Source organism: Mirounga leonina, unplaced genomic scaffold, assembly GCF_011800145.1.
Source record: "Mirounga leonina isolate KUSES-001 unplaced genomic scaffold, KU_Mleo_1.0 Mir_101664, whole genome shotgun sequence".
Lineage (NCBI taxonomy): Eukaryota > Metazoa > Chordata > Mammalia > Carnivora > Phocidae > Mirounga > Mirounga leonina.
Window position 1 is genome coordinate 7,502,079 of NW_023270175.1, and position 14,566 is coordinate 7,516,644.

Here is a 14,566-nt window from a genome sequence, read left to right on the forward strand (position 1 = left end):
AAGCAGACTCCCCACTGAACAGGGAACCCAACGTAAGGCTCCATCCTAGGACCCTGAGGTCATGACCTGAGCCGAAGGCAGACATAACCGACTGAGCCACCCAGGCACCCCCAAGCAGGACATTTTTAAACGGAAACTTTCCAAACCCGAAGGAAGTGACATGAATATTCAATGTGCTGAATGGAAAAAGTCTACAGCCAAGAATACTCTAACCAGCAAGACTGTCACTCAGAATAGAAGAAGATAGAGTTTCCCAGAAAAACGAGAACTAAAGGAGTTCATTACCACTAAACCAGTCCTGCAAGAAATATTAAAAGGGACTCTGAGTGGAAAAGAAAGACCAAAAGTGACAGTATAAAAGCAGGAAACACAAAAGCAGTAAAAATGATTATTTCTGTAAAAAAATCAGCCAAAGAACTCACAAAAAAGGATATAAAATATAAAAACATATATCTAAAACATAGGGAGGAGAGAAGAATGGGTTCAAGCTGAAAGACCATCAACTTAATACAGACTGCTACATGCATAACAGGTTACATACAAACCTAATTGTAACCATATATTAATAACCACTAATAAATATACAAAGAATAAAGAGAAACAGGGCGCATGGGTGGCTCAGTTGGTTAAGCGACTGCCTTCGGCTCAGGTCATGATCCTGGAGTCCCTGGATCGAGTCCTGCATCGGGCTCCCTGCTCGGCAGGGAGTCTGCTTCTCCCTCTGACCCTCCCCCCTCTCATGTGCTCTCTCTCATTCTCTCTCAAATAAATAAATAAAATCTTTAAAAAAAAAAAAAGAGAGAGAGAAACAAATCCAAACATATCACTAAAGAGGTGAAAAACGTACACTCCAAAAACTATAAAACACTAATGAAAAAATTGAAGATAACACAAAGAAATGGAAAGATATTCTATGCTCATGGATTGGAAGAACAAATATCGTCAAAATATCTATACTACCTAAAGCAAACTACACATTTACTGCAATCTGCATCAAAATACCAACAACATTCTTTGCAGAGCTAGAACAAACAATCCTGACATTTGTATGGAACCACAAAGACACCAAATAGCCAAAGCAATCTTGAAAAAGAAAAGCAAAGCTAGAGGCATCACAATTCCAGACTTCAAGTTATATTACAAAGCTGTAGTAAACAAAACAGTATGGTACCGGCAAAAAAATAGACACATAGATCAATGGAACAGAACAGAAAACCCAGAAATAACCCCCAAATTATGTAGTCAATTGATCTTCAACAAAGCAGGAAAGAATATCCAATAGGAAAAAGATAGTCTCTTCAACAAATGGTGTTGGGAAAACTGGACAGCAACATGCAAAAGAATGAAACTAGACCACTTTCTTACACCATACAGAAAAATAAACTCAAAATGGATTAAAGACCTAAATGTGAGACCTGAAGCCATAAAACTCATAGAAGAGAACACAGGCAGTAACTTCTTTGACTTCGGCCATAGCAACTTCTTTCTAGATATGTCTCCTGAGGCAAGGGAAACAAAAGCAAAAATGAACTATTGGGACTACATCAAAATAAAAATCTCCTGCACAGTGAAGGAAACACTCAACAAAACTAAAAGGCAACCTACAGAATGGGAGAAGATATTTGCAAAGGACATAGCTGATAAAGGGTTAGTATTCAAAATACATAAAGAACTGAGGGGCGCCTGGGTGGCTCAGTGGTTTAGCATCTGACTTCAGCTCAGGTCATGATCTCGGGGTCAAGGGACCGAGCCTCATGTTGGGCTCCATGCTCAGTGGGGAGTCTGCTTTTCCCTCTCCCTCTGCCCCTCTCCCCACTCATTCTTGCTCACTCTCTGTCTCTCTCTCCCAAGTAAATAAAAGCCTTAAAAAAAGAAGAAAAAAGAATTGATACAACTCAATAACCCAAAAACAAATAATCCAATTAAAAAATGGGCAGAAGACATAAAGAGACATTTCTCCAAAGAAGATATACAGATGGCCAACAGACACATGAAAAGATGCTCAACATCACTCATCATCAGGGAAATGCAAATCAAAACTACAATGAGATATCCCTTCACACCTGTCAGAATGTCTAAAATCAACAACGCAAGAAACAAGACGTGTTGGCAAGAATGTATAGAAACGGGAACTCTCTTGTACTGCTGGTGGTACAATGCAAACTGGTGCAGCCAGTGTGGAAAACAATATGAAGGTTAAAAGTAGAACTACCCTATGATCTAGCAATTGCACTACTAATTATTTATCCAAAGAATACAAAAATATTAATTCAAAGGAATACATGCACCCCGATGTTTATAGCAGCATTATTAACATTAGCCAAATCATGGAAACAGCCTAAGTATCCATCAATTGATCAATGGATAAAGAAGATATATACATGAATATTACTCAGCCATAAAAAAAAGAATGAAATCTCGACATTTGTAAAGACATGATAGTGCTAGACAGTATAATGCTAAGTGAAATAAGTCAGTCAGAGAAAGGCAAATACCATATGATCTCACTCATATGTGGAATTTAAGAAACAAAACAAAGGAGCAATGGGAAAAAAAGAGAGAGAAAGGCAAACCAGGAAACAGATTCTTAACTATAGAGAAGAAAATGATGGTCACCAGAGGGGAGGTGGGTGAGGGATGGGGGGAAATGGGTGATGGGGATTAAGGAGTACACTTGTGTTGAGCACTGGGTGTTGTATGGAAGTGTTGAATTATGATACTGTACTATATTGTAAATGTGAAACTAATAGTACACTGTATGTTAACTAACTGGAATTTAAATAAAAGCTTTTAAAAAAAGAACAAATTCTTTTGAATCGTCTCCCACTTTTGAGGTGAAACAGAATTTGCCACCCTAAAATATGCTTCTTTGGCATAAGGATTTATTTTAGGCTGATTTTTTTTTTTTTAACTGCAGATTTAGGAAAAGCCTTTTACTCCCCATCAACTGCCTAACTTTACATTTGAAAGGGAGCCTGAACCAGGAAGAGAACTATTAGCAGAGATACCTTTTTTCCTAAGAAACTTATCTGCATAACAGGGCAACCTTTGTTTTCCAAAAATCTCTCATCTTCTGGTGAATGGCCTGCCTTCATTTTGTATCCCCAGGCCCCTATCCCTTTCCTTGGCTCAGGATGTCTTATAAGCCTCAATTATCTGGCTGCCCTTTAGGTCTTATATTTTTATGGGGCTCCCATACATATGAAATTTGTTTTTCTCCTGTTAATCTCTTTTTTTATATATATTTTATTTATTTATTTGAGAGAGAGAGAGAGAGTGAAAGAAAGAGCACGAGTGGGGGGAGGAGCAGAGGGAGAAGCAAACTCCCCAAAGAGCAGGGAGCATTACGAGGGGCTCAATCCCAGGACTTTTGGAATCATGGCCTGAGTCGAAGTCAGAGCTTTGACCGACTGAGCCACTGGTCAATTTGATTATTAGACCAATCAAAGAAACTAGAAGGGATGAAAGAAAATTATTCCACCCTACAGCTGGCAACAACAAAGGAATCCTCAGTGGCTGGACACTGCTCTCTCTGGGGCTGCTGCAACTGTGAGATCCTGGAAGCTATGACAAAAGCCAGCAGAAGTTAAGAATTCTTGGGGCGCCTGGGTGGCTCAGTTGGTTGGGCGACTGCCTTCGGCTCGGGTCATGATCCTGGAGTCCTGGGATTGAGTCCCGCATCGGGCTCCCTGCTCAGCGGGGAGTCTGCTTCTCCCTCTGACCCTCCTCCCTCTCATGCTCTCTGTCTCTCATTGTCTCTCTCGCAAATAAATACAATCTTAAAAAAAAAAAAAAAAATTAAAAAAAAAAAGAAGTTAAGAATTCTTACCATCTGTCTCCCAGATCTCTGCCTGCAGGGTCTGATGGAAGTAAGAGTAATGTGAGTCCTTTTCTTTTTCTAAATTTAGATTAGCAGAGGAAATAGTTGGGTGAACTAGTTCCTTGGGTATAGCCACTTTGGTAAAAGTGTGTTATGAGGACTTTGTTTTCTACTAATGCCTTTCCTCCCAAAGATGGTCACTGTTTTCTTTTTCCTCTGTTGTAAAATTTGCCCAGAAAAATGTGGGCTGTATTTCACTTGCGGCTAGATATGGCTGGACAGAAATGTGGGTTGCACCCCATTTGTGGCTAGATATGTGTCTTTGTCTTTTTTTTTTTTTTTTTGGTTATCTTTTGAACTAAAATTTTTGGATTATGAGGACTACATCATTTTCACTCTCCTTTGGAAAGGTCTCTTTCAATAAAGACTTATTGGTTTGATCCACTATTGAGATTAATATAAGATCATACTTGGCAATGACCAGATGATGGATCCTTTGAATTGGCCAGATTTGAAAGAACAAAAATTAGAGAGCTCTCATCTTAAACAAATGTCATATTGGTACCAATGGAAAGACTAGGTTGAAAATGACTACAAAGGAGTAGCTAGCCTTAGGGACTCCTTTAAAAAGATGAAAGAGGGCGCCTGGGTGGCTCAGTTGGTTAAGCGACTGCCTTCGGCTCAGGTCATGATCCTGGAGTCCCGGGATCGAGTCCCGCATCGGGCTCCCTGCTCGGCAGGGAGTCTGCTTCTCCCTCTGACCCTCCCCCCTCTCATGCTCTCTGTCTCTCATTCTCTCTCTCTCAAATAAATAAATAAAATCTTTAAAAAAAATAAAAATAAAAAAATAAAAAGATGAAAGAACATAAATTGGACTTAAAACAAAAATTGAAGTCCACATCTAATGTAAATTCCTTCTCTGCCCTCTTATATAAACTTTTAAAATCCCCTACTCCCTGTCCCTGACACTCCAGAAGATCTTTTGTATCTCTGGACCCCTGGTCTAAAATCCCCCCCTCTCAAAATCCAGCCGCATTGCTAAGCAAATTCCTTAAACTCTTAGCTGCCTCTTAAACTCCCCTCTCTTCATAAGATTTACAAAGAGCACTCCAACCTGATCTCCAAACCCAAAGTACAAAGATCACTCATGTAAATACTAAAAGCCAGGAAATGTATCTAGCAGAAGCACCTGAAACAAGAGCTAAGACTTGCTTTGTTGCCCTTTATAATTCCTCCTACTTTCCAGGACACTGTAATCAGGTGCTGCCAGCTTTAGACCTTCCTATGCAATGTCCTTTATGAATGCATCCTGGACACCCACCACAAAGAATTCATGTCCCCTACACATCAGCTTAAGTGCTTCATCTTCATGGAAATTTATGGAAAGGACTCTGGCAAGCACATGTTTCTGATAATTTTTAGGTCATAAAACTGAATAGGGTAAGAATCTTGCAAAACTAATGGAAAAAAGTGGATCCAAGCAAAACAAGAATTAATTACATGGGCCCGAATGAACTGATGATGATTACAATTTGTATGACTTTTTATTTGAAATACTGCTGGTTCTTTAATGTTTTGTTTTTCCAGATTTAAAGAAACTTTTTCTCCTAAGGTACCTACGACTTAGAGCAACTTGGTAAAGTGTACCTTTGTAAACAAAAATGAAACAGTTACTTTTCTCCCTACCTGATCCCTCCAGAATTTGGAAACTCTTAAGTGAGTCTTCTTATTTTCATGTTAATATATTTATCTGCAAAAGTTCAGTAAGAATCTGTACTCTTTGTAACAGGACACAACTGTAAACATTGGTTATATTACCAAGGCTTTGACTGCAATGTCAGATTTGAGAATATAAGGAATCAGATATTCTAGACAGCTTTAAGGAACTAAGCTTGACTTCATGGAGCCAACAAAGCCCCCTTTGAAAAACAGCCTGGTACTTGCTTACAGGGTTCCAATAGGCCTAACCAGGGAAGTAAGGAAAGTCACTTTCTGGCAGCTACAGGAACCTCAGGATATTTTGGGGACCTCAAAAAAGAGAGGAAATTACCCAAATCTATAGGTATTGCAGGTGAATTCTGATGGCAAGTCCTTGGCTTGGCTTACTAGCCTCAAGAGGCTTTTTTTGTTTTGTTGTTTTTTAAAGATTTTATTTATTTATTTGACGGAGAGAAACACAGCGAGAGAAGGAACTTAAGCAGGGGGAGTGAGAGAGGGAGAAGCAGGCTTCCCACTGAGCAGGGAGCCAGACGCGGGGCTCCATCCCAGGACCCTGGGATCATGACCTAAGCTGAAGGCAGACACTTAAGGACTGAGCCACCCAGGCGCCCCATCTCAAGAGGCTTTTAAAAGGTCAATCTGAGAGTCCTTATGAAAAGTTCCAGCAGAGCAGACTTAAAAGGGCCTATAATGATCAATCACTATTCTTCCTGTACTTATATAAATAATCAGGCCAAATTTAAAAAGACTAGACTTATTTTAGCAAATTAGTTATACCATTATCTTGGGTAGAAATGGGGGTAACTGTAGAGAGAAAAATTTTGTTTCAGTAGAAACTATAGTATATACGTGTAGATAACAGATTCTAGTTCTATTAATTGTCTTTGAAATTTTATTATTTATCTTTAAACTGGACTGGATCCTGAATGTTTCTTTAAATATCTGGGTACAAATATGCTAACTAACATTTGCAATTTTTTCTCATCCTTTTGACCTGGAACCATTGGTACCCAGTACTGCCCCTTTTCCTGAAGCCCTCAAACTGAAACTAGATGACTTGATGTAAACTTCAGAGAAATCACCACAATAGCTCATGTTTAGACAATCTTCCTTATGCCCGTTGCTGTGTGCACGACTCAGAAAGTTTACCAGATGACATCATTAAAGACATTCAAACTGCAAACCAGGAAAATCTGTCAGATTGGCACTGTCTGCACTCACTCATTCTGAAGATGCTTTGAGCCGGACATCTAGAAATCGTGCCTGGCAGCTTTCAGGACTGACACTGGGTTTATAATTGGCTCTAACCATTAACCTTTTTCTTTTCTTTCCACAAAAATTCCTCCTATTACCTGACTGCTTGCACAATATAAGCCTAACCTTGAGAGCCCACCTGCAAGACCACCTCCTGAAATGAGACAAAACCTTTTAACTGAACCGAACTATTCTCAAGACTGAGACTGGTATAATGAGACGTGCAAGAATCTATCAACTGAACTACTAGATTGTGAAATTTCTTATTTGAAGTTTCAAACACTGGACTGAAGGGGAGCAGAATTTACCACCCCAAAATATGTCACTTTGGCATGAGGATTATTTTGAGCTGAAGACAATCAAAATCCAGCAGATGCAGGTGAAGCTCTTACCACCCCCATCAACTGCCTTAATTTACACTGGAAAGGGAGCCTATACCAGGAAGAGTGCTATTAACAGAGATACCCAAGAAACTTTGCATAACAGGGCAACCTTTGTTTTCCAAACATCTCATCTGCCTTCCTGTGAATGGTCTTCCTTACCTGCGTGTCCCCAGAACCCTGCCTCTTTATAGCATGTTATGTAGAAGCTTCAATAACCTCACTACCTTCTGGGCTTCAGATTTTAATGGGGCTCCATTAAATGGAACAAATGAAATTTATTTTTCTCCTGTTAACCTGCCTTATGTCAATTTGATTATTAGACCAGCCAAAGGAAGAAGGGAAATTTTTTCCGCTCCTACACTTTCACATGGCTGTCACACTTCTATGGACCAACAGATTCTTAATCCTAACAGACATGTACATACTCATTTCACCAAATAACCACTAAATAACCACCAAAACAGAGAAAGATTTAGTGATGTGTGTTGCAAAAAGCACCAGACTATTAGTTAGGGGACCTGAGATTTAGCCTTGATGCTATTACTCTTACATTGGATACAAACTTCCTTTCCTCAGGATTTGTTCCCTCAACAGTAAAATAAGCTTGATGACCTTCAAAGATATATCCAGCTCTAACTAGTCTGAAAAATAGTTTGAAATAAAACTTTCTTCATTACAAATAAATTGATTTTATACAACTTTTTAAAACAAGTTTTAAGAAAATTAAAACTTACCTTCCCAAATGTGTGTGAGATCCAGCCACTTCTTGTGAATTGTCTTACAAGCCCTATGTAAGGAGAGTAATATGGGTTAAAAGCAAATGAACTTATAGGAAAAGAAAACTAAATGTGGTAACCTCCTGATGATACCTGTGGAAAGGAAATTATTCAAATAAATGCTCTATCATTTTACAAAATGTTTAAGGTAACAGAACTTGAGTAGACTGGCATAGTTCACATTATTTTCCCTCTTTTCAAGAAGAATGGGTAATATTAATACCAATCATCACTGAAATAATTATTACTCAGGAGAAAGAAACATACTGAGATATTACTCAGACTGTCATGATATAATATTTGGAAATGAGAGGAAACTACTAAAGGTTATAATTTGTTTATAGAAGATATATATTTTTAATATTATTTAACCAATAGTTTAAATGCAAATCATGCCAGTACATTCCAACATTATATACAGACAACATGATTCCAATAAAGCTGATGTACCAAATGTAATACTACAGAAGAAACCTTAGGATCGCTAGGTCTTGCTGCTACACTCAAACCATGAGACAGATGAGAATTTTTCCTATTTATAAACCTCTCTAGAAAAGATCCCACAACTTTCCTTAGGAACCATTTCCAGTGTTTCACAATCATGATTCCTCCTCACGGCTAACTAAGATCTCCCATGGCCTCTCTTAAGTCTACTTAGTCATCTAAGAATAAAGAGAATATTTATTGACTATCCTCTGCATCTGAGTCATTGACATTTTAAGACCATTATTAAATTATCCACAAGGCTTCTCTTAATGGATACTATTCCTTCAACATTCCCCTCAGAGCACATTTCTTATAACCTGTGATGTATTTGTTTCTTCAGGATTCTGGTAAAGTTTGCCTGGATTTGAGTTTCTTTTTTTCTTTTTAAAGATTTTATTTATTTGAGAGAGAGATAGTGAGGGAGAGAGCACGAGCAGGGGAGAGCGAGAAGCAGGCTCCCTGCTCAGCAGGGGCTTGATCCCAGGACCCCAGGACCAGACCCAAGCCAAAGGCAGGCACCCAACTAACTGAGCCACCCAGGTGACCATGAGTTTCTCTTTTTGTTTTCTACTCTGAAACTCTTGAGAATGTATTCAGAATTCCCATGGGGCCTATGGAATCTGCTTCCTCCCTAAATTTTTTATCTCCCAGAATAATATTAAATATTACCCAGATTATCCAAAATATAACTTTATTATCACAGTACAAATACAAATTTTAAAAAATTTTAAAGTCCTGACTCTAGCTCACAAAATAAAATAAGGGCAATGCAATTTTAGCTTTGTGGTATTCCTGTCCAGAAGCCAAGAAATTATTCAAGTGGTATTTCTCAGGAAACAAATGTTTAGACTCCTGGGAGGAAGCCAGAAATCTGGAGTGAGTGATGCGGTTCTTGGCTCCCCAATTCTTATGTCACCAGAGAAATATTTTGGCTGAGCACTAGAGACTCATCCTCATTTCCAGACCACTTCATTTAGTGAAGTTTTACATAGTGCATATCAAGGTGCATTTTTATGGTCTAATTGCCATATGCTATATATCTGAAACTTGAACCCTTGGTATGTATGAAGGTATTGCCAATTTAAGAGCTGTCTTCCTATATATTACACAATAGCATGAGAACTAACAGCTCTCTAAGGTTTCTGTCTTCTATTACTGAATCAGAGTCCTGACAAAAGAAGGGAATGGTGCCCTCTGAATTTAACCCTGGTGTGGCTTACAATTGGGACCAACCCTATACATAGGCAGAATATGAATCACCTTTGTAATAAGATTTGAGGAGCCCTAAAAAAATCAGTCTGGTTCAGTAGGTGACTTGCTCCTTCAGGTTCTCCAATATCTCCTCAATAAGACCTACACTGTGGTCACTCCATTTAGAATTTCAACCTGTACCAATCCATACCCCCCAGTACACCTACTATTTCTGTATTTTACAAAGCATGTATTTCCTTCTAATCCTAATATACTGTATCATGTACTTATTTAGTTACATAGTTGGTTATTCTGTCATTTATTGCTTGTCTCTCTCCTCTAGACTATAAGCTCTATGCAGAATATATTTTTGTCTATTTCATTCACTGATGACACCAAAGTACTGAAACAGTACCTGACACACTTTAAGTGCTTAATAAATATATTTTAAATGAATGAATGTGTTGAGTAATCCATATGAGGGATAGCTAGTATACACATTGGCACTCTGACATGCTATTTTAGTAGAGTAATGAAGACATCAATCATCAGCTAAATCACTAAGTTGAAAATAGCCAGTATCATTCATCCAACTGCAATTATTAGATGTTGCTTTTGTTTACCTACTTCAAAACATTTATTCAGTGCTCAGAAGTTGTACTTTATCATCATTTATATAGAAATATATAATCATATACAAATTACATGTATTGTTTATAAACACATAGACAAGGGCACACATGCAAGAAGCAAAAAGAGTAAAGGAGAACAGCAGAATGAATGCAAAAATAAAATGAAGACAACCATGGACTGATTTGTGAGGTGGTAGGACAGCAAGTGGTTTGTGCAGAACTGAAGAGAATATAAAAATGTTCAGGAAAAAGTCAAAAGGTGATGTCAGAGCATAATTAGGAAATATTTCAACTGGATCTGTCATGAACCTTAACTTTTTTTTTTTTTTTTTAAGATTTTATTTATTTGAGACAGAGAGTGAGCAAGAGAGAGGAGCAGGGAGAGGGGCAGAGAGGGAGAAGTAGACTCCCTGCTGAGCAGGGAGCCCAACATGGGGCTCCATTCCAAGGACTCTGGGATCATGACCTGAGCCAAAGGCAGATGCTTAACCCACTGAGCCACCCAGGGGCCCCTCATGAACCTTAACGTTGATCAGACAGGATAAGTCAGCCTCACTCCATATAAGCCTCACTCCTTTTATTCCTGGTTTTGGGATCCCCGCCTATTAAAAACCTAAGATTTTATTTATTTTTTTAAGATTTTATTTATTTATTTGACAGAGAGGGAGACAGAGTGAGAGGGAACACAAGCAGAGGGAGTGGGAGAGGGAGAAGCAGGTTTCCTGCGGAGCGGGGAGCCCGACGCGAGGCTCGAACCCAGGACCCTGGGATCTTGACCTGAGCCGAAGGCAGACGCTTAACAACTGAGCCACCCAGGCGCCCCCCAAAAACCTGAGATCTTAAGAGCAAACTCCTTTCTCCCAAGGTGCCACATCTCCCTGGTTTCATTAAACAGCTATAGTGCATTTTCTCACACATGCACAGAAAGGTATTTGGTTACCTTACTTAACAAAATAGAACTGAAATATTAGACTTGCCTTCTGTGATTGTACCTTCACATTCTCAGGAAATGAGTTCTCAAACAGAACAGGGAAGCTGCCCCACTGATTTCTCTTTTGTGCTTTCCACTTTCATTTCTTATCTTGAAATGAGTTATTTTTAAGTAGAATTGATGAAAAAAAAACAAAGGTAATGCTGACACTATTATAGGAGGCATTTGGAAATGGTAGGCAAAGCAATGCTTACATCTCCTTTTCTCCTTTCTGAAACTTCTGTAATTTTTACAGCATGTTCATTGAAACAATTATTTTGAACAATTGGAGGAAAGTGTCAGCATTCCAAGGGCTAAACACATTAAAAGGCATTTGTTTTAATTGTCAAGACCTCGTTAACATTTTTCTCTTCTGTCATTTCCTTTTCTTAGCTTTTTTATAATACTAAGCTTCCAAAGTAGTTCATATTTGAAAAATAATATGAACACATCAAAGGTATACATGGCTTTAAAATTTATCTTTATTAGTTAAAAGATTTTATTTATTTGTCAGAGAGAGAAAGAGAGAGAGCACAAGCAGGGGGAGCAGCATGGAAGAGGGAGAAGCAGGCTGAGCAAGGAGCCTAATGCAGAACTCCATCCCAGGACCCTGGGATAATGACCTGAGCCAAAAGGCAGATGCTTAACCCACTGAGCCATCCAGGCATCCTTATCTTTATTTTTGTATGTGAGTTTCATAAGAAACCACTGAAATAGGTAGAACAGGAAGTATTCACCCCATTTTCTAGGGGAGAAAAATAAAATAGCATATTTTAAGATGGTATGACCAAAAACTATGTATTTAGTAAAAGAACTCATTTAATGTTGGTTACAAATTTCTATTTCCATTTAGCAGATTCTGAGCACCTACCACTGCAAAACCAAGAGCTACATACTGTAGATACAAACATAATACACAGCCCCTCTTTCCTCAAGGAAATTAGTATTTAGTTTAGAAAACAGATATGCAAATATTGCCAACACAGTAATATAAGGGATTATGTTAAGACATTGGTCTCCCAACATTGTAGATAATAAATTCTATGGGGTTTTCTTATTTTGAATGTACCCTCTCGGTAGAAGTGTTTATTTACAAATTATACATGTGTAGTGTCATAATTAGCTAATATCTTAAGGCACGAAACATGTTTAGGGTGAAGTTTACTGATACTCTACAGGATATAAATTGATATGTCAAAGTCTTCTTGTTAATTTTGAACTTTGTAGGACATTTTAGCAGGTCTGATTAGATCATCATGGTTTTTGAATTTGTTTTGTTTGTATTTATTTTTCTTTTGTTTTGTATTTAAACTAATAGTGTGGTTGAAAAAGAATACTGTCAATTTCTTTTTTTTTTAAAGATTTATTTTATTTATTTGACAGAGAGAGAGATAGCGAGAGAGGGAACACAAGCTGGGGGAGTGGGAGAGGGAGAAGCAGGCTTCCCGCCGAGCAGGGAGCCCGATGCGGGGCTCGATCCCAGGACCCTGGGATCATGACCTGAGCTAAAGGCAGCCGCTTAACCAACTGAGCCACCCAGGCGCCCCAATAAATAGAATCTTTAAAAAAAAAAAAGAGACACCCAAATGACTGAGCCACCCAGAAACCCTTATTATTTTTGATTAATAAAACACAGACATTCTTATATGTATACTCAACCCAAATATCCATCTGAGACAATCCCTAGAGTACATCTCTCTAGTTTGGGATACCACTGCACCAGTCTATCCAACATACTGAATTTCTAAATTTTTTTTTTAATTTCTAAATTTTGAAAGATTTTCCAGAAAGGACTAAAATGAAAAATGCTTTCTGTTGCTTTCTGATCCCTAACCAGAAAATCATTTAACCATGGTGTCTCAAATTCAATCTTCACTTGTTGTAGCTGACCTTTTACTATATTTACTCTGTAATTTTATTTTTTTAATTTATTTATTAGACAGAGAGAGAGAGAGCACAAGCAGGAGCAGCAGGCAGAGAGAGAGAGGGAGAAGCAGGCTCCCTGTGGAGCAAGGAGCCCGGCCCGATGCCGGGCTTGATCTCTGGACCCCGGGATCATGACCTGAGCCGAAGGCAGACACAAACATCTGAGCCAACTAGGCGCCCCAACTCTGTAATTTTAAAGATCACTTAGGGAGAAAGAGTATAAGAGGTGGTCATAAGCTGATTACCAGACTAATCAAATGGTTCTATTAATTGGCTAAGATTACATAGCTCATGTGTTATTATTTTATTCAGAGATTTACTAAATTCCAAGTGATCACACTTGGCTCTGAATCATATTATATTCTCAAGATTACAAATCTAAACAACAAATATGGTGTATTAAATGAAACATATTTAAGGAAGCATGATTTAATGGAAAGAGCTTTGAAGTCAAATAGGCTTAAATTTGAATCTGAGCTGAGCCATTTAGGAGCTGTATGGTCTTGGGAAAGTGGCTTAATTCTCTGAACTTGTTTCGTCATGTGTTAAATGGAAGTAATATCATCTCATCAGGATGTTTTGAGAGTTAAAACATGGCATTCAGGAAGTGCTTAATAGCTGAATATCAATTATCACATAAAATGGATGAAATTACATACAGATGGGGGAATTTTGCAGCTTAGTGTTCCATGATAATTATACCTCCTGGGAGATCTTTCATGAATGGGCTACTGTAGGGGTTCATTCATTCAACCATTATTTATTGAGTACCTACTCAGCATTGTGCTGGATTTTGGGGAGATACAGTACTCTCCTACTACAATGTAGTAGAGTTGACTGAACTGTAAATACATACATGTAATGGTTCAAATGCAACAAAGGCTTAATTCTTGTTCATGTAACAATACAGAGTGGGTATTCAGGTCATCAGAGAACCTTTTCATTTTTTTTTAAAGATGTTTATTTTAATTTGACAGAGAGAGCACACAAATAAGGGGAGTGTCAGGCAGAGGGAAAGAGAGAGACAGGCTCTCCACTGAGCAGGGAGCCTAATGCAGGCCTCGGGATCGATTCCAGGACCCTGGGATCATGACCTGAGCCAAAGGCAGATGTTCAACCAACTGAGCCACCCAGGCGCCCCAGACTTTTCATTTTCCCAACCTGTAGATTCCAGTGTTGCTTTGGTTACCATCATTCCTTCTTATGGGGAAGCAAATGAAGCTTCGAAGTACATGTGTGGATATTCTATGGAAAAGTCCTGGAATTGACACCTGTAACTTCTACTCCCATTCCATTGGAGAGAACTTACCCAGATGGCCTAACCTAACTGCAAGAAAAGCTAGAAAATATAATGTAGCTGTGTACACAGGAAGAAGGTGGAGAACAGAAATTGGTAAATAGCTATCAGC

At 38.5% G+C, this 14,566-nt stretch overlaps 1 protein-coding gene across 2 annotated transcripts in view; it reads right to left on the bottom strand.

Moving 5' to 3' along the window:
* The window catches only part of IL13RA2 (interleukin 13 receptor subunit alpha 2), a 98,105-nt gene that overhangs the window by 60,412 nt on the left and 23,127 nt on the right, over positions 1-14,566 (bottom strand). The window contains exons 1-2 of one of the 2 annotated variants that reach the window (XM_035007464.1): positions 8,403-8,660; positions 7,911-7,963 (exon numbers count right to left, since the gene is read on the bottom strand). The exons of the other annotated variant lie outside the window; for it this stretch is intronic. The gene's annotated coding sequence lies outside the window, so the exon portion shown is untranslated. Of the gene's footprint in view, positions 1-7,910; positions 7,964-8,402; positions 8,661-14,566 lie in introns of those variants that run through there. 2 annotated transcript variants of the gene reach the window in all.